Genomic DNA, 18251 nt, shown 5'->3' on the forward strand with positions numbered 1-18251 from the left:
CTTACAGAGCTAAACCGTGGCCATGATGGGACTCAGATCATACAGGACAGCCATTGGCTGCAGAAAATGATGCGGGAGGATGATGTAGAGGTATACCTTCTGGCCTTTGAGAGGACAGCCCTACAGGAGGCCTCGAGATCAGTGGTCTGGCATCCTTGCCCTATTCCTGTGTGGTGAGGCCCAGAAGGCCTACTATGATATGCCTGAAGAGGCTGCAGCAGACTATCCCCAGCTGAAAGCAGAGATCCTGGCCAGATCTGGGATAACAACTGCAGTGCGGGCCGAGCGGTATCACGAGTGGAGGTACCAGGAAAACAAAACCCTGCGGTCCCGATTGTATGACCTCATCCATGTCGCACGAAAGTGGTTGCGAATGGAATCCCGGAGTCCAGAAGAGATACTTGAGGTTCTGGTCATTGACCGATACATGAAGGGGCTACCGCCAGATGTCGTGCTTGGGTAAACCAGAACGAACCCTCCACCTATGATGAGGTTGTCGCACTGGTAGAGAGGCGAAGGACAGCGAGGGAGCTGACCCGACCAGTTAAGGAAGAGGCACCCCGGGTTAAACTAGCAGCACCAAGCCCTAGAGTTCGGGTGACTGGGCAACCAGGGGATCACAGGTGGAAGAAGAGAGGGGCTGAAGGCCCACCAGAAGACACAGAGTTAGAGTACTGAGGGAGAAGAGGATCGTGATGTTAGAGTGCCCAAACCAAGAGACCAGGGAATGCCTAAGTCCCCATACAGATGTTATGCCTGCGGGGAGTGGTGACACATAGCTGCACAGTGTCCAAATGCTGAGGAGCCTATGTAATGTAACCTGAGGATCTTAGCAGACCCATGCTCCCTAATCCACCTTGTGAGGGTCTCACTAACCCCACATATGTACACCAGACCAGTAAAGCTAAATGGGGTAGAGACCACAGCACTGGTTGATTCGGGGAGTGCTATCATGCTTGTCTCGGAAGTTTGTGAAGTGTAGTCAGCTGCTGCGGGCTAAGCGTACGGGGATAACATGCATCCATGGGACAGTTGGTTATTACCCCACCATCCCAGTAAAACTAGAGTTTCAGGGGAACACTACTGAGGTAGCAGCAGGTGTAGTCCCTAAACTCCCATACCCGGTGCTCATAGGGAGGGATTCCCAGGGCTTGGAGTCTTACTCCCAGTAGGAGGATTGGAGAAAGAGGGGAACCCTGGAGTTTGTGAGGCATCCAGAGTAGACTGTCCACTCCCAGTCTTCTCTGAAATATCCCCATATTTATTTTCCATTTCCAGACAGGGTAGAAAGTCGAAAAGGAAAGGAGGGCAGCTAAGGCCTTGGGAACTCGAATACTGGCCCAAAGCCAGAGGGTCACTCTCGTTGGTAGATGGACCCGAGCAGCTGAAAAGGAGGCCACCCAGGAGGGAGAAGCACATGAGTCTGACCCCCACCCTAACGCTTCTGAACCAGTAGAGGCAACAGAGAGTGGGCCCCTAGATCTTGGGCAGATTAGTCCCGGAAGAGGACATTTTGGATGGGACTAGGCTGAAGACCCAAGGTACGACAACATTAGAAAGGAGGTGACTGAAATAGATGGGGTGGGAAGGGAGAACCCAGGGACCAGGACCCTACTTCATAATGAAGAAGAATCTCTTATACCGGGTTGCACCAGTACAGGGGCAGAAGGTACAGCAGATCTTAGTACCTCAAAAACACCAGAACGCTGTATTAAGTCTTGCTCATAGTCATCTTTTTGGGGGGCACTTGGGGGTAGAGAAGACCCTGGCACGAGTCCTACGTCGGTTCTTCTGGCCTGGAGTACATGGAGAAGTGTGGAGGTACTGTGCGTCCTGCCCGGAGTGTCAGCTGCACAGTCCCCGTCCCCACCTGAGGGCACCTTTAATACTCCTTCCCATCATAGAGGTCCCCTTTGAGCGAATAGCCATGGACCTAGTGGGACCCCTGGAGAAGACGGCTCGAGGCCACCAATATATACTTGTTGTTTTGGACTATGCTACTTACCACCCAGAAGCCGTCCCCCTGCAGAACACAGCCTCTAAAACGATAGCCAGAGAGCTGTTGGGGATCTTTGCCAGAGTGAGGCTACCAAAGGAGATATTAACAAACCAAAGAACCCCATTTATGTCAAAGCTAATGAAGAACCTCTGTACGCTGCTTCATATACATAACCTGAGAACTTCAGTCTACCATCCGCAGACTGATGGGTTGGTAGAAAGGTTTAACCGAACCCTCAAGGCTATGATAAGGAAGGTGGTAAGTTGGGACGGGAAGGATTGGGATACCCTACTGCCCTACCTTATGTTCGCTATCCGGGAGGTACCTCAGGCCTCAACTGGGTTTTCCCCATTCGAGTTATTATACAGACATCACCCCCGTGGCATACTAGATATTGCCAAAGAGATTTGGGAAGAGGAACCCAATGAGGGGAGAAATATAACAGAACATGTAATACAGATGTGAGACTGGATAGCCCGTGTCACCTCTATTGTACGGGAACATTTGGAAAAGGCACAGGAGGCCCAGAGAACCCATTGCAATCGCCAGGCAAAAGTCCAACAGTTCCAACCAGGGGGTCGGGTGATGGTGTTGGTACCCATGGCAGAAAGCAAGCTTCTGGCCCAATGGCAGGGGCCCTATGAGGTGGTTGAACCCGTGGGGGAAGTAACCTACAAGGTGCAGCAGCCAGGATGCCGAAAACAAGAACAGATTTATCACATCAACCTTCTGAAACCCTGGCATGCACAAGAGCCATGCATAACTATCTGAAAAGACCTAACCCAGGAAAACAAGCCTTCCAAACAAGTGAGAGTGTCTCCAGATTTAACACCAGACCAGAAGAATGAGGTGTCTGAGATGATCTTCCGGTACCAAGATGTGTTCTTGACAAAACCAGGTCGAACAACTGAGACATATCATCACATCGTCACGAACCCTGGGGCCAGAATAACAATGAGGCCCTATCGGGTGCCAGCGGCCAAAAGGGAGGAAAAAATGCTGGAGCTGGGGATCATGGAAGAATCCCACAGTCAGTGGTCTAGCCCAATTGTGCTGGTGCCCAAACCTGATGGCACCACAAGGTTTTGCAACGACTTCCAGCAACTGAACGAAGTATCCCAGTTCGATGCGTACCCCATACCTCGCATAGATGAGCTAGTGGACCGTCTGGGGAATGCCTGGTACTTGACTACCCTAGATTTGATTAAAGGGCACTGGCAGATTCGCCTTGCGGAAGATGCAAAGGAAAAGACTGCGTTCTCTACACCAGAGGGTCTTTTTCAATATACTGTCCTCCCTTTTGGACTACATGGGGCCCCGGCTACTTTCCAGCGCCTCATGGACAAGCTATTACAGCCGCATAACAGTTATGCTGCTGCCTACTTGGACGATGTGGTCATTCATACCCCAGACTGGGAAACCCACCTAGAGAAGGTGGAGGCAGTCCTTTAATACCTTCAGGCAAGCTGGCCTTACAGCAAACCCTGCCAGGTGCACTTTAGGGTTTACAGAGGTCAAAAGTCTTGGCTACATTGTGGGAAAAGGTCTGGTAAAACCCCAACTGAACAAGTTGGAGGCCATCCAAAATTGGCCCTGACCGCGTTGCAAGAAACAAGTCTGGGCATTCCTAGGTGTAGTGGGGTATTACCGACGATTTATTCCCCACTTTACCACAAGGGCAAGCCCCCTGACAGACCTCGTGAAAGCCCGTGGACGTGATCTGGTGAGATGGTCTGACGCAGCAGAGGAAGCATTCACAGACCTACGGACTGCCCTCTGCAGTAACTCTGTACTGATAGCCCCTGATTTCACCAGGGAATTTATCCTGCAGACAGATGCATCGGAAGTAGGGTTTGGGGCTGTTCTATCACAGATGGTTGGGGAGGAGGAACAACTAATTCTCTACCTCAGTAGGAAAACTCCTTCCGAGGGAACAAAAATATGCAGTGGTGGAGAGAGAGAGTGCCTCGCCCTAAAATGTGCCATGGAAGCATTGTGCTACTACTTGCTTGGGCACAGATTTGTCCTTGTGACCGACCATGCCCCTTTTCAATGGATGCAGCGGAACAAGGAGAAGAACACAAGGGTGAGCAGCTGGTTCTTATGCCTCCAACCTTTCCAGTTCTGTGTGCAACACAGAGCAGGGAGCCGTCACGGTAATGCCGATGGCTTGTCATGTGTGCAGTGTCTGGCATTCCAAGCTGCCCAAACCCTTGGTGTTGAGCAGGAGAGAGGGATATGTGACAGACCCAGGCCAGTGGGGTACAGGAGTCTGGTAGAGGGCAAATATACTGGTCACTGGCTGAGTAGTTTTCTGTTCCCTGAGTGACCAGAGCAGGGGCTGCACTAGAGTAATCAGGAACCTGCTAGAACCAATTCAGGCAGACAAGCTGATTAGGACACCTGCAGCCAATCAAGGCAGGCTAATCATGGCACTTGGGTTTAAAAAGGTGCTCATTCCAGTCAGGGAGAGGGAAGCCAGAGGGGGGAGAGTGCGTGTGAGGAGCTGGGAGCAAGAGGCACAAGGAGCTGAGTGAGAGGGTGTACTGCTGGAGGACTAAGGAGTACAAGTGTTATCAGACACCAGGCGGAAGATCCTGTGGTGAGGATAAAGAAAGTGTTTGGAGGAGGCCATGGGGAAGTAGCCCAGGGAGCTGTAGCTGTCATGCAGCTGTTACAGGAGGCACTATAGACAGCTGCAATCCACAGGGCCCTGGGCTGGAACCCAGAGTAGAGGGCGGGCCCAGGTTCCCCCCAGACCTCTCAACTCCTGATCAGACACAGGAGGAGCTGACCCAGACTGTGGGGAAGATCAGTGAGGTGAGCAAATCTGCCAATAAGCGCAGGACCCACTAAGGTAGAGGAGGAACTTTGTCACAAGTCAAATTTAAGAAATTCAGAATTAATTTCTGCTAATGTTCCAAAAGCATGTTTAAAATTGTCTTTTCCCGTGAACATGACTGCCAGTAAAATTATTCTCTAATATATTTATAGAAAGAACACATTTATTTATTTATTTATTTATTTATTTATTTACTCTGAGCTGCTAATCATGGGGTTTTTTTCTTCTCCATCTTCTTACATTTTAGGTCAGTTCTGGTTGGCATTAAAGTAAATATAAGCATACTCTCATTGTCCATTAGCTTCAATAAAGTATTTAACAGGATGAACAATAGGACAGCAGAACCTAGAACTAAATGGGTTCCTTAGGCTTTCTGTAGATTATTGAAAAGTAGTTGAAGTACTCCGCCCTCCCCAAGTAAGTTTTTGTATATATTTTCCTATTTTAAAAAACTGCCTTTTCATTATTCTCTAATTATTATTCAGTGCACCTTGTGTGGAAATGTTTTTAAACTGATTTTGTGCCATGTAGTATATGTATCGATCTTGATATATTTAGAAAGCACCAAATAGTGTAGTGTTCAAACATAAAAGTAGCTATATTTATGTCTGCAATGCTCAGCTTTAAACTAAATATACAACATATTGCATGTGGAGGATTCTGAAATACCTGTAATCAAATGTGTTCATTTAAATTTCTCATTGGCATAAATGGTGGAACGGAGTCCACAGTAGTAGGGTCAGTGTGTGTTGTGACCTCCTTACCAGAAAGTGTTACAGCTGGGGCTGGAGTGGTTATCTCTAGTGATCAGAGCAGGAGTCAAGCCAAGGATTTGAGATGGAGTCAGAGTCAAGCCAAGGGTTGAAGTCGGAGACCAGCAACAGGGCTAAGAAACAAGGCAGGAAAGCAGGTCTCTGGAGTCAGGTGAGAAGGCAGGGTCCAACACAGCAGCCAGCCAAGAATTCATCCAGTTGCACAGACAATTTCCTATGCCTTCTTCTAGCTTAAATAGGGTAGCCAGACCAATAGGTGGAGCCAGGAGTCCCTCCGATCAGGACACCTGTGGGCAGTGCCTCTAGGGGCAGGGCAGAGTTCCTTAGTGACTCAGCCCCATAGTTACTAGCAAGCTGTTGGATGGTAGCCAAACTGCGGAGGTTGCCTGTGGATCCAGAGACCTAATTTCGACTTATGGAGCCTCATAGAAAGAGACAGGACATACACAAAATATAGTGAGTGACTTCAAACGCCTTTAAAGGCAACTGACCCTGATAAATATATTATTTAGTTCCTGTCTCCTAGAAAATGGAGTCTTCTGCCTATCTGAGCTAGAGATTTTTGTTTCTCAGATTTTTTAAATCTTCTTTCTGACCTCCTTGTATTTTTGGAATTAATATAAGGAGTGCTCCTGTGACAGCTGTGTTCTTGGTTGACACATTGGGGATTGAACCATGGCCCTCCAGTGCTAAGAGCATAAACTGCTAACACTTGTGCTAAAGAGCCATCACTTTTTAGCTGGGACTAAAACAGACTCATGCCCTCTGCAGATCAGGCGTGGACAGAGACTTTTTGGCACACATTCACCAAAGAGTTACACTGCCTCCGAGGATGGTTTGTTACTTTTCTTTCTGTGACCTCACTTTAGCCTGGAGCACTGTGTGTGACATAGCTGGTTGGGCTTAGAAAATCCTGCTCCCAGAAATTAGTTAATGGGTTATGTAAATTAAAGTACTCCACAGTTTTCTTTAATATACAGGGAAAAGTCAAAAACATGACTGCAGGTGAAAGATTCTGAAACTGCTGCTTAAACTGTTAAAACCAAACATTTATTGATGTTTTGGTCATTTTATTACTCTAAAGCACAGAGTTCATTCACTTAATCCTTTTTTTAAAAATTTCCCAAAATGGATGTGATGATTAGAGAAAAGATATATTTTTTCTGTCTTTAGGTTGTCTCACAAATAACAAGAGTTACGGTAAAACAGAGGACATTATGGAGAGCTCCCGAAAATAAAATATAACAGGCTAAAGGAGCATCAAAAGGAATGAGCTATTAAGAGCTCCTTTAGGATACAGCAGTAAAATATGATGCAGGCATGAAATACACATTGCAATCTTAGTAATATTTCTATATTCTACTATAGTTTATGTTCTGTTTCTGCAGAATTTTGTTGAAGCACTCAAAACACTAAGAAGTGTGGGCCAGATTTTGAAGTTGTTATTCAGGGTACAGTCATATGGAATATTGAGTGACTTCATCTATTGAAATGAGGTGCGATTTTGCTTATGCTGGTTGATGGGACCACAGCATAGAACTTCAGGCTATGAGCTCTGCACCATTTAATCAGAGAGATGGTTGGTGGGACAACTGAGAGTGAGCTCAGTAAGGATTATTGATCTATATCTCAAAATGTGATGTCTGCAGTGGGCTTCTAAAATGATGTGTAAAACCTGTGGGGGGGGGGTTATATGTGGACCCCTAAAACATTCTGAATGAAGATGCAGGCCCCTTTGGAAATCTTAGATAGTCTGCAGACTCTCAAGAGTCCATGGACCACAGATTGTCATTACCATAGAAAAGTGGCTTTCAATCTTTCATTGACCTCTTAGACATAGTCTGTGGATCCCCAGGTTTCTGCAGACCACTGGTTGATAGTCTAACACAGTGGTTTTCAAATAGAAGCAGCTATTCTCAACACACGCAGATGAAATACAATCACAAGATCAGTGATTACAACTCACTGAGATTGCAAGGGTCCTTAAGAGACCATGCCAGCCTTAATGGCTCTGACTGCTGTCTTGGAGGAACAGTGAAATGAGTTAGAACAGAGTGGGTCAGACTTGGAGTAGCTGTGTGAGAGAGAGACCTGGCTGGAAAATGAAATTCATGTTGTGGAAAATCATGAGCACAGCCCACTTCAGAATAGCCAATTTGGTAGCACATTCACGTAGATGTAGAAGAGCCAGGATCAAGCTCCTGCTATGACTCATGAAGAGCAGAGACTTTAACCTAAGTTTCCCACACTGCAGGTGAGTGTCTTTACCACCATGCTAAAGAGTCAGTCTCTCCTATTGGAACTGTAGCACTCTGTATAAATAAATAGTTATAGTGCCAGAGAGAGGAGCTTATGCTGCAAGCTGATGGTTAGGACACTCGTCTGGGATGAATGTGAGAGAAGCAGGTTCAAGTTCTTGTGCTAAATTAATTATCCTGGAGTGAGTCTCTGTGTGATCAGAAATTCCACCCTGGACCTGAGAAACCTTCCCAACAAAATGTCTGTCTGTTGAAACTGATACAGTTACCTTGAAATGTTTCAATTTTGACAATTCAGCATTCTGTGACAATAAATAAATAAATCAAATATTTAGCCAACAAATTTCTGACCAAATATAGTGAGAAATCCTCAGATTCACATGAGGTTTGGTGGTGGCTGGGAGAATGTAAGTCTGTTCTTGTATCTTAAGAGGAAGGACACCTAACTTAGCTTGCAGTGAGGTATAAAATTAGAATAGCGAAAGAGGTGCAGCTAGCCCTTCAGCCATGGCAGTTGGGCAACATGTTGTATGCATATTGTAACTGGATGTTTCATGTAGGACAGTTTATCCGTGTGTGTTACAGATCTATGATGACTAAGTTCAGGACCCAATGTAATAATGGGTATCAAATTTCTATGGTCAAATTCTCTGTCTTGTTTCTCCAGCACCAAAAAGGGTCAGATTACTACATAGGAGAAACAAGTAATATATTTGGTCTTTGTATATGGAAGAACTTGACATAAAGCCAGTAAGTGTTTTTAAAAGTATGCTTTAAGGCTTTATGAATGGAAAACCAAAGAATATAAATCATAAAAAGCAGAAAATGCCAATCATTAAAAATAAAACACAAATCTGAAACATCTATAGTCTCATTACACATATAATGAACCTTTGTTGTTATTCATTACCTTGTTATACATTGTTCTTTAAAGAAATAATGATGCAGTTGATACAGTGCTAGAGTATGAAGCAGTCATTTGCAATAAAGGTGTTTCGTGCATAAAATGCCACGGTTATTTTTTATCTGATTATATAAAAACCACTGTATTAGTTTATCTTAGAAATGGGATAGTTTAAAAATCTTTTTTATCATTGTCTCCCTAGCTTGTATAACACTGTATGTTTCAGTTATGATATATATTGTAGATAACCCCTCAAATCATTATAATAGGAATTCACTAATAATATAAGTTCTTGCTCAGTATTTAGCTAGGAATCTCCTTTACTTATCTTGATTATTGAAATGAATTTATTTAGATTCTATTATCCATGTGCTGCAGACTTTTGTGTGCATGTTTCATCAGCCCTCCTCCCTCTGGCCACTGATCCTTCTTCTCAAATCTTATTCCGATATTCCAAGACTGAACTTTATCAAACAGCCATTATAAAAACCTCCAGCTGACAGAAGAACGTTTCCTGCTCCTACCCTACCACTTAATTTTTATTTAACTTTTGAGAATATAGGTGCTGTAGAAGTCTGTAGAGTTTGATTCTGGCCCTCTGTAGTGATGCGTGACTCGCCATCTGGCTCAAAGCCTTTTTATACAGGCCAGTTGTGGCCTGATTGGGGCATGGCCCAGCTGCGGCTGCTTCTCCAATCAGCACAGCTTTTCCCCTTCCCCAGCCCTCTGCCAGAGCTGCTTTAAGCCCTTCTGGGCAGGAGCGTGGCACCACCTCGTTACACACACACCCCACCTCAAGATCCCCTCCACTGGGGGGAGGGGTTTGTCTTACTGGCCCAGCTTTCCCCTCAGCTGGGCGTGCAGGGAATCCCTCTCTTCTCACAGGCTTTCTATCTTCTGGAGCCACCTGCTTCCCACCTCTAAGGTCTGGGTTCCCATCATAGACCTCTCTGGTCCTATGTGGGTTCCCCCTTCAGTTTGGGTTCCCACATTGGCCCTCCTGGCTCTCATGTGGGTTCCCAGGTTTGTCTGGGGCCTCTCTGCCCCTGAAAATCCCCCACTTGTGGGCCCTGGTCATCACCACTGCCTCCTTCGGGGCAGTCTCAGACCCAGCCTGGTCCTTCGGACTCTCCCTCCCTCTCTGGGGGCTAGGCCTCTTTCTCTGGCTTCTATGCCCACCTCAGGGCTAGCCTGGGCCCTGCAATTCCACTGGGGACACTCCCTCTTCCTGTGTCCCAGTTCCCCACAGGCCCAACACATTTGGAGCCCCCCTGTTGGCTTCATGGGGGCACTCTAGTCTGTCCACGGTCTGTCTCTGACATAGCCCTTCCTTCAGGGCTATGGGCCCTGCGAGTTCCATGGGGTCACTCCCTCTTCAAGTGCCCTGGTTCCCCACAGGCCCAACAGTTCCCCAGCTTTGACACCGACCTCCTGCCCCGGGTGCCTGAGCCACAATGAGGTCCTTGTGCCCCCACCCCACCCCCGCCACAGCTGAAGCAACCCTGCTTGCTGCTTGGCAAGATGGGCCATGCAGGATCTCCAATAATAGTCCATGTTTTCCACTGTCAGTTTCTCCACTCTCAGAACTGGGCAATAGTCTCACAGTCCTTGCCCTGCCCCTTGTGTCAGGGACAGACCGCTATGCCCGCATTCTCCACCGCTTGTAACAGTGCGTGACTCACCCCTGCAGCCTGGTTGTCCAGGGAATTAGCTCTTCCAGACTCTGAAGTGCCTTCTGCAGGCCGGTGTCCCGCTGCCACCCATGTCCCTCCCAGGACCCGGAGCCCCTTTTGTTTAGGGTGCTGCACCCTGGCAATACCCCACAGTCTCAGGGTCTCCCCACCCAGGGGAACCCCTAACCCTCTATCCCCATCTTGCCTCAGTCTGGGCTACTGCCAGTCACCATCTAGCCCCTGCTCCCTGAGGCAGACTGCAGTGTAAAAGCCACTCATCATAGACAAGGGTGTTAGGACTTGCTGCCTTCCTCTGCCTCCCAGTACCTCTATGGGCCCTGGACCAGGCCCTGCAGCCTGGGGAGTTGCCAGCCTGGAGCTCCCCTGCTCCTTTGGCTCTCCCTAGCCCTGCTTCACTTCCAGTACCCTTTCTGCAGGCAGCCAGCCCCTGCTCTCTCCCAACCTGGGGAGAGACTTCTCCTGGGCCTCTGGCTCACAGCCTTTTTATACAGGCCAGCTGTGGCCTGACTGGGGCATGGCCCAGCTGTGGCTGCTTTGGCAATCAGCCCAGCTTTTCCCCTTCCCCAGCCCTCTGCCAGGGCTGCTTTAAGACCTTCTGGGCAGGAGCAAGGGACCGCCCTTCTACACCCTCAATGAGGCTATTTTGCATCAGTTTGTTTTAAAGCAGTTTCAGAGCAAGCTTGGTGGGTTTCTCCAGGCACAGGTGATTCAGAGCTAAACAGGCTCCTATGCAGAGCACCTCCTAATTTCATTTTAGAGGTTGTAGACAGAGAGAAGCTATGTCTGGCTGATTTCGAACCCTTTGTCAGTTGTTACCATCTGAAGTCACTTAGAGCAGTTACTCTCAGGACTAGCTTGGCAGCCCCAGGATTGAGCAGTCATAAAGGTTAAAATAACTTTCAAATCCCTTGCCCTGAGCTGAGATGGCAACAGAAGGCCTGCTTCTGAGAGTTTGGTCCATGATAAATAAGTCATCCTAGCTTTACCGGTGACAAAATAAAAGCAAATAGTGTAGAATACCTTGGAACCACACAACTGGTACCTACAGAATCCTGTCTTATTCATTTCACCCCATGTACAATGAAAATGTACTGGGTGCATAACATTTTCATCTGCACAATCCAGTCTGCTCCTAATCAGACAGAGCTCCCAGAGCACTCTGCCCTCATTCAGTTTCATACCTTAACAATTATGCAATGGTTGAGAGGAATTCTCCAGTGTACACTAAGTAGCTATATTAGCCAAGCATACATCAGCCATACAGATTTCCTTTCATTCTGGCCAATGGTAAAGAAGAACACTGAAAAAATTGGAGCCCAAGTAAATTAAGTGAAAGAAGAGCAATTTTCAAACCCTTGTAGTTTGGCTAAAACAAACTCACAGGCACTTCTCCTCAATGAGGGCTATTTCCCTGATAAATTTAAGCTTTCTAGTCTAAGCTGCTTTCGTGCTGGGGCTCCCTCTCGCTACCACGTCTTTTTTTTTTTTTTTTTTTAATGGTCACACACAATTGAAAATTGTATTTTTTCAATTCCATCAAACTCAAAATAGCCACAATCATTTTTGCTCAAAATTTTCAAGAAAATTCCCCTCTGTAAGTATCCAATCTTGGAAAATGTTATCCCCAAAACTGTCACTGTCTGAAAATTACAATTGATAAAATAAAGGGATAAAATCCTGGCTCCATCGATGTCAGTGGCAAAACTCTCATTGACTTCAATGGTCCTAGAACTTTACCCAAACGGTAACAATGAAAATGTTTACATAACATTTACTATATATAGTGGGCAATAGTGCTCCAGCTATAAAGATGGGAGAGGGAGATTTTGCATATATTGTCCATTCATTAGTTGAAAGTCATTGTTTTCCTAAGGGACAATGTCACTCAGAAATGAAGAGAGAAAAAATCAGCATTATATGAAGCATGATAATGTAGAAGATAATGCTTGACATTCTGTGTATGCATACCAGTATTGTAGGCAGCACAGGTAGAGACACATAAACCTAAGGTTTCCTGACAGTTATTGTAAGACCCTGTTGACAGTTGCTTATAACTTTGATAAACATTTACTGTTTGGGATGAAAATCCTATGCTGTTTGTCTGCCTCAGGTCCAATATTTTTAATTATATTCTGCAAAAGAGGTTCAGACATTTCTCAGGAATAGGTTAGGAAAATATGTTTTACCTATGTTAAAAAATACATAGCGCTCGTGAGTCGAGAAGCTGTAGGGCCTTCATACTTTGGAGCAGCAACTTGAAATTTGGCAGGGTGTCAGAGTATCGCTGTTGGTATTAGGGTTTGCCTTTGCAAACTCAGGTACAATACTTTTTTGTGTGGTCAGAATATAATTGTTTAAAGTTGTGTATTCCCTATTGTCCTTAGTCTAGTGTGTACCTGTTGCAGGTCCAGCCAACAATGGTGTATTCCACATATACACAGGAGCATATGGTGTTATAACAAATCTTCATAGTAACAACTTCATAATATCAATCAGAATTAATTGAATAGACAGCTCCCCCAAAACTTCACATGTGGGGTTTTTTTATTATTATTTTGCCAATATGAAATGCTGGCTTTGTTAAAGCTTAGCTTCCACCGTTAACAAGGTGTTTTGGTGATGCCATTTTGTTCTATCAAATCTATTAAAGTACAATAGAATCAAGTTGAAGAAAATAATAGTGAAAAATGCCTGTACCCAATGTTCCATTAAAAATACATGAATTAGCTCCTTCACGAAATCATGTATGACTGTAATTGCTATTTGTTGGGATCATTTCTCAGAAATAAGTTTTATAGACACTATTTAGAATGATTGAATTTAACAACAAAAGAAATTTAGATTTCAGTAGAATAAGAAACAGCTCGGGTATCACAAAAGTAGCAGTGCTGTCACTTTAATCATTCTACTAAAATAAGTGCTTTAAAAAAAACCTTTCATGTTTCAAGCCACCAAACATGATCTGTTCTGATAGAATTCATATTTCATTTCACTCATTTCATGCCTAGAAGATCAGGGAAATTGATGCAAGAAATCAGACAAATTAAATCCAAGACGAAAAACCCAACCTTTAACAGAAGGTTTGACAACTACCAGCATGTTATCTTTATGCATTTAGCAGATGTTAAACTGAAGGCAGCCCCTATAGAATTTCTGTTATTAAACTAAATGCATGGCTTGTTGTCTGTTTACTGTACTTCATGCAAATATCTTACCTATTCTTTCTGACATTACCCAGCTCTTTCAATTCAAATGTGAAAGTTTGAGATTTTGCATGTTTTTTCTGCATATACCTTGTAGGACTGAAGAATTATTTGCTAAAAACTAAGACCCTTGCAATGAAAGCCTTTGGATGAACTGGGATTTTAAAAAAGTATAGAATTTGTGTGTGAGAGGAGAGTGTGATGGGGAGAAGGGAAGCTGCAGCGAAGCAAAAGAAGATTATTATTTCTAGTCTGATTAAGTAACAAGTTGTTTATTGAATATAACTGCACAATATGTTCCAGACAAGGGCCAAAAGTGGTGCTGGAAGATTAGCAAATGTGTGTATTATTACACATGAGTGAACCAGGTCAGAAGGTATCTGAACTAGACTGAACTTTTCCTCTCATATCTATCCAACCCAAGTGCTAACCATTTCACAGTGCTAGGACTGGTTCAGATAAGAAATTAAGTACACTTTAAGCATCTCTTGCACTCTCCCATCTATTTTTCTTATCCTTTTAGAATGAACCAAGACTTTTCTTCATTTTCTTTTCCTTAGATCTGTGACTTGGAAGAAGTACCTGGACTAATGCCAATTGCTCCAGTCCACCACCACCTCTGTCATTGTGTTGAGCCTCTGCAGTGTGAAGCTATGTTACATGGTGACTCACTGTAGCATACAGTACATTGTGGGGTGCCTCTGACTAGGAGGATCATCACAGATCTCTGGATCACAGAGCAGTACAGTGGCTTATAGTGGTGACAGCAGGATTGAATAACGGGCTTTGGCACCCAGGATATTCTCCTCAAAGGTAGGGTCACAGAAAGATGAAGTGAAAGGTAGTAGGGGCTAGGAGCTGAAGAAAGAAGTAGGAATTTTTTCCCTTTGGAAGGTTTCTATGTCTGTCTGGACTAAAGGGATATGGGATGGATAACTATGTGTGTTTTATTAGAAGGGGCTTTATTAAAGAAATAGGGATGGAGCAACTAGTGGGTGGATAATTTTGGGGAATTGGATTGGGACTGTAGTGTTTTTAGATGGAAGGAATAGTAGCAAAACAAAATAATGTAGAGTTCATGGAAGATTCAAAATGTGTAGCTTAACTGGTTTTTTTACAGGAATTTTGAAGGTCTCCTGTAATTAAATTTTATGCTAACATTTTATGACATTTGATGATGTGGATTTCTTCCTACTGAACAAAAGTAACATTTAATTTGCTATTTTATGTAAAACTGTTAGTGATTTTAACTGGATCAGGGGTGTCTATTTTTAAAGCATAAACAATCATATCTGAGGAAGCAGGTGAAGTGTAGCTTTAGAAATATTCACATCATAAAATAGTAATCTTTGGGCAATAAAACTTAGTTGTCTTGGCTTAGAATTTTTAAAGTATCTGAAATCAACTGAAATCAACTTATTTCACTGCAGCACCATACAGCAAATTCTTTACTAAAATATATAGTCTTACATATATATATATATATATAAGACTATATACTGGTTTTTTAAGAAATGTCTCATACATTAAGTCATTGGCTAATTACAATAATTAAATAGTCATTTATAATAGAACTTTTAGCTCAGCACTTCTATAACACTTTACGTTTTCAACAGTGTACAAATATTAACCAAGTAATTCTGGTCAAGCTGACTGTTGCACCTGATAACATAACTCAGTGCTTTGCCAGGGCTTGGACAAGGGCAACCTGTAGGCTGACTGTGACTTAATATAGACAAGATTGAAGTTATACTAGTAGGGAGAGGAAAATAATGGAAAGAAATGAAAGAGGTGATATTGGTTCCCTCGGGAGTTTTCTTGCCTTTTACTGCTCATGTTTGCATCCTGGAAGTGTTGTTTTATCTTTAGCTGCTGGTGGATGTAGCAGTGATTAGTGATGCTTTTTATTGACATTTGAAGAAAATGTGGAATTTTTTAATGTGTAATTTGCTGTTCTGATCCATGGATTGTCACCTTGACACTGGGTTACTCCAATTCACATTGTGTGGAGCTACAATTTAAAAACACTTGGAAATTTCAATCAGTATATAATGTTGTAGCCAAAATGGCAAGGGGAATTTCTCAGCTGGAGCAAACTAAACACATGCTTTATGGTCCGCATTTGTTCCCATGTCTTAAATGGACTGTTATCCTAGCCTCTTTGTTCATCTTATCCCATGGCTGATGAGATCATTTGAGGTTCTTGAATTAACAGCTCTGTGGTTTAATTGTGAGAGAATTAAGGAAAAGGTGTTTTCAGTGCCTTGATTGTGGCATTAATTTCCATTATTGGTTAATTGTTTATCAGAGCCCAGATTTATTCATCATTACTCAACCATTATCTGTTGTTCCAGGCTTTTTTATGAGGCAATGGGTGGTTTAAAAGAGTTGAGGTTTCAGGGGATTTGGTACAGCACCTTCAACAACACAGTACACTTAATGTTACCCTGGGAATGAATTCAGATCCATATGTGTAATATACCCCACTCCACACTAGCAAATTGATTTTTCCAATGGTTAATTACCCTCCCTGTTAAAAAATTGTCTGTTTCTAACACGTCTTGTTTCAACTCCAACCTCTGGGTCATGTTATGCCTTTCTTTGCCAGATTGAATAGCACTTTAGTATCTGAAATTTACTCCCTTGGAAAGTAGTTAGTTGTACACTGTAATCAAGTCACCTTTCAATCTTCTTTTGGATAAGTTAAACACATTGACCTCCCTAATTCTCTCACTGTGAAGCATTTCTTCTAGTGCTTGAATTATTTTTCTGGCTGTCTTCTGCACCTACTCAACATCCTTTTAAAAATGTGGACACCAGTACTGTGGGCAGCATTCCAGCATCAGTCTCACCACTGCTGTATACAGAGGTAAAATTGCCTCCCTACTTCTACTCACTATAGCCCTGTTTGTACATCCAAAGTTCTCATTAGCACTTTCTGCCGCAGCAGTTTACTGGGAGCTCATGTTGAGTTGCTTCTCCACTGTGACCCCAAATCCTTACCAGAGTCACTGCTTTCCAGGATGCAAACCCTCCCCCTCATTTATGAAGAGAAAAGCCCAAATCTTTTGAATAAAGTCTGTGATTCTGATCCCGAAATTAAACCCGTGTAGGCGGGTCATTCTACCCAGGTGGAGTTCTGCTGACTTCTGTGGGACTCTTCCTGAACACAGACATTTGCCCATACCAATCCAACTGCTGGTTCAGGCCTTACACTAAGAAGTCCTGTATCAGTTATTTCTACTTCAGTGCATGCAGATAAATGTTCTGATGACCTGCTTTCTTTTGTGCTGTGAAAAGTATATGATGGCTAAAACAGTACTGATAAAAATATATGCAAATTTGACATTGTTAATTTAGTTGCCCTATAAAAATATTTAAATTGTGTATAGCCAGATTTTTGCCCCTTCTACTGTGTTTTCTACATATTTGTATTCAACGTGTAGCAAAGATTTCAGTGCATTCTAAACGACTGTATGCTAATAACATTAGTGCAAGTCTGCTATATTAAATAGTTTATATGGTGATTGACGGAAACCATTATTCTTTAAGATGTAATGTTATCTGTGAAGTATTGTCTGTACAGTAACAATTGCCTGATTTCACTTAGTGTTGAATACAAAGCTGATTTGGTTACGTCAAAGAATGATGGCAGATATCATTCTTTTTAAGGAATATGACTTCAGTGCTAGAGTTTTGACTCCCGCAGAATATTTATCAGAATTGCTTCTAATTAATTGTTTGTAACATGGTAGTGTCCAGATATAAGAACACAACTATAAATGTGCTAGAACAAAGTAATGGTCCATGTATTCCACCTATACTGCCTACAGTAGCAACCTATATCAAATGCTTTTTGGTCACCCCCCAGCCCCTCTCCAGACCTAGAACTCAGTAGGGGAGCCACCCCTTCCTGCACACAATTTCTGAGGGCAGTGTGACTCAGATTGTGGCCCCCCCACACATGAAGACTTGCAGAAAAACTGCCAGGAGGAACAACCAGAATGCATCTACAAAGCAAGCAGCAGACCGTGGCAGTGAGATTCAGAGCCCAAGTCAACAGATTCAGGCTTGCAGGGCTTGTGCTACAGCACAAAAAATAGCTGTGTAAATGTTCAGGCTCAGGCCTAAAGATCTACATAGTTATTTTTAGCACTGTAGCATGAGCTTGGGAAGCCGGAGTCTGTTGACTTGGGCTCTGAGACTCACTGCCGCAGTGTAGACATTCCCCCAGAGGAACAGCTGCAGAAACCGCCAAAGCAGGGACCTCCGGACAGTCAGAACTTCTTACAGTTTTGTCTGGACTTTCTGTGACCTGTGCTAATGGGCTGTTTGCTATAACCCTCCCATTCCTGCTCTTTTACAGTCTCTTCACCTCGGCTGCACTCCTTCCCCTCTTACCGTCTTCTCCTCAGACCTGTTCCCCTCACCCTTTTCCCTTCCTTTCCCTTTTCTCTCCATTTATCTGGTTGCCTCATAACTAAATATGGGGGCTGTTTGCTGCCATCACACAGTTCACTCTGCTTCTGACTTCTACCCTTTTCCTACCCCTTGTCTGGCTGATCTATTTAGATTGTA

At 43.9% G+C, this 18251-nt stretch overlaps 1 protein-coding gene across 4 annotated transcripts in view; it reads left to right on the top strand.

Annotated features, from left to right (window-relative positions):
- CHRM3 (cholinergic receptor muscarinic 3) overlaps positions 1 to 18251 on the top strand; it is a 475313-nt gene that overhangs the window by 332579 nt on the left and 124483 nt on the right. The gene's annotated exons all lie outside the window — the stretch shown is intronic.

The sequence above is a fragment of the Gopherus evgoodei genome, chromosome 3, assembly GCF_007399415.2.
Source record: "Gopherus evgoodei ecotype Sinaloan lineage chromosome 3, rGopEvg1_v1.p, whole genome shotgun sequence".
NCBI lineage: Eukaryota > Metazoa > Chordata > Testudines > Testudinidae > Gopherus > Gopherus evgoodei.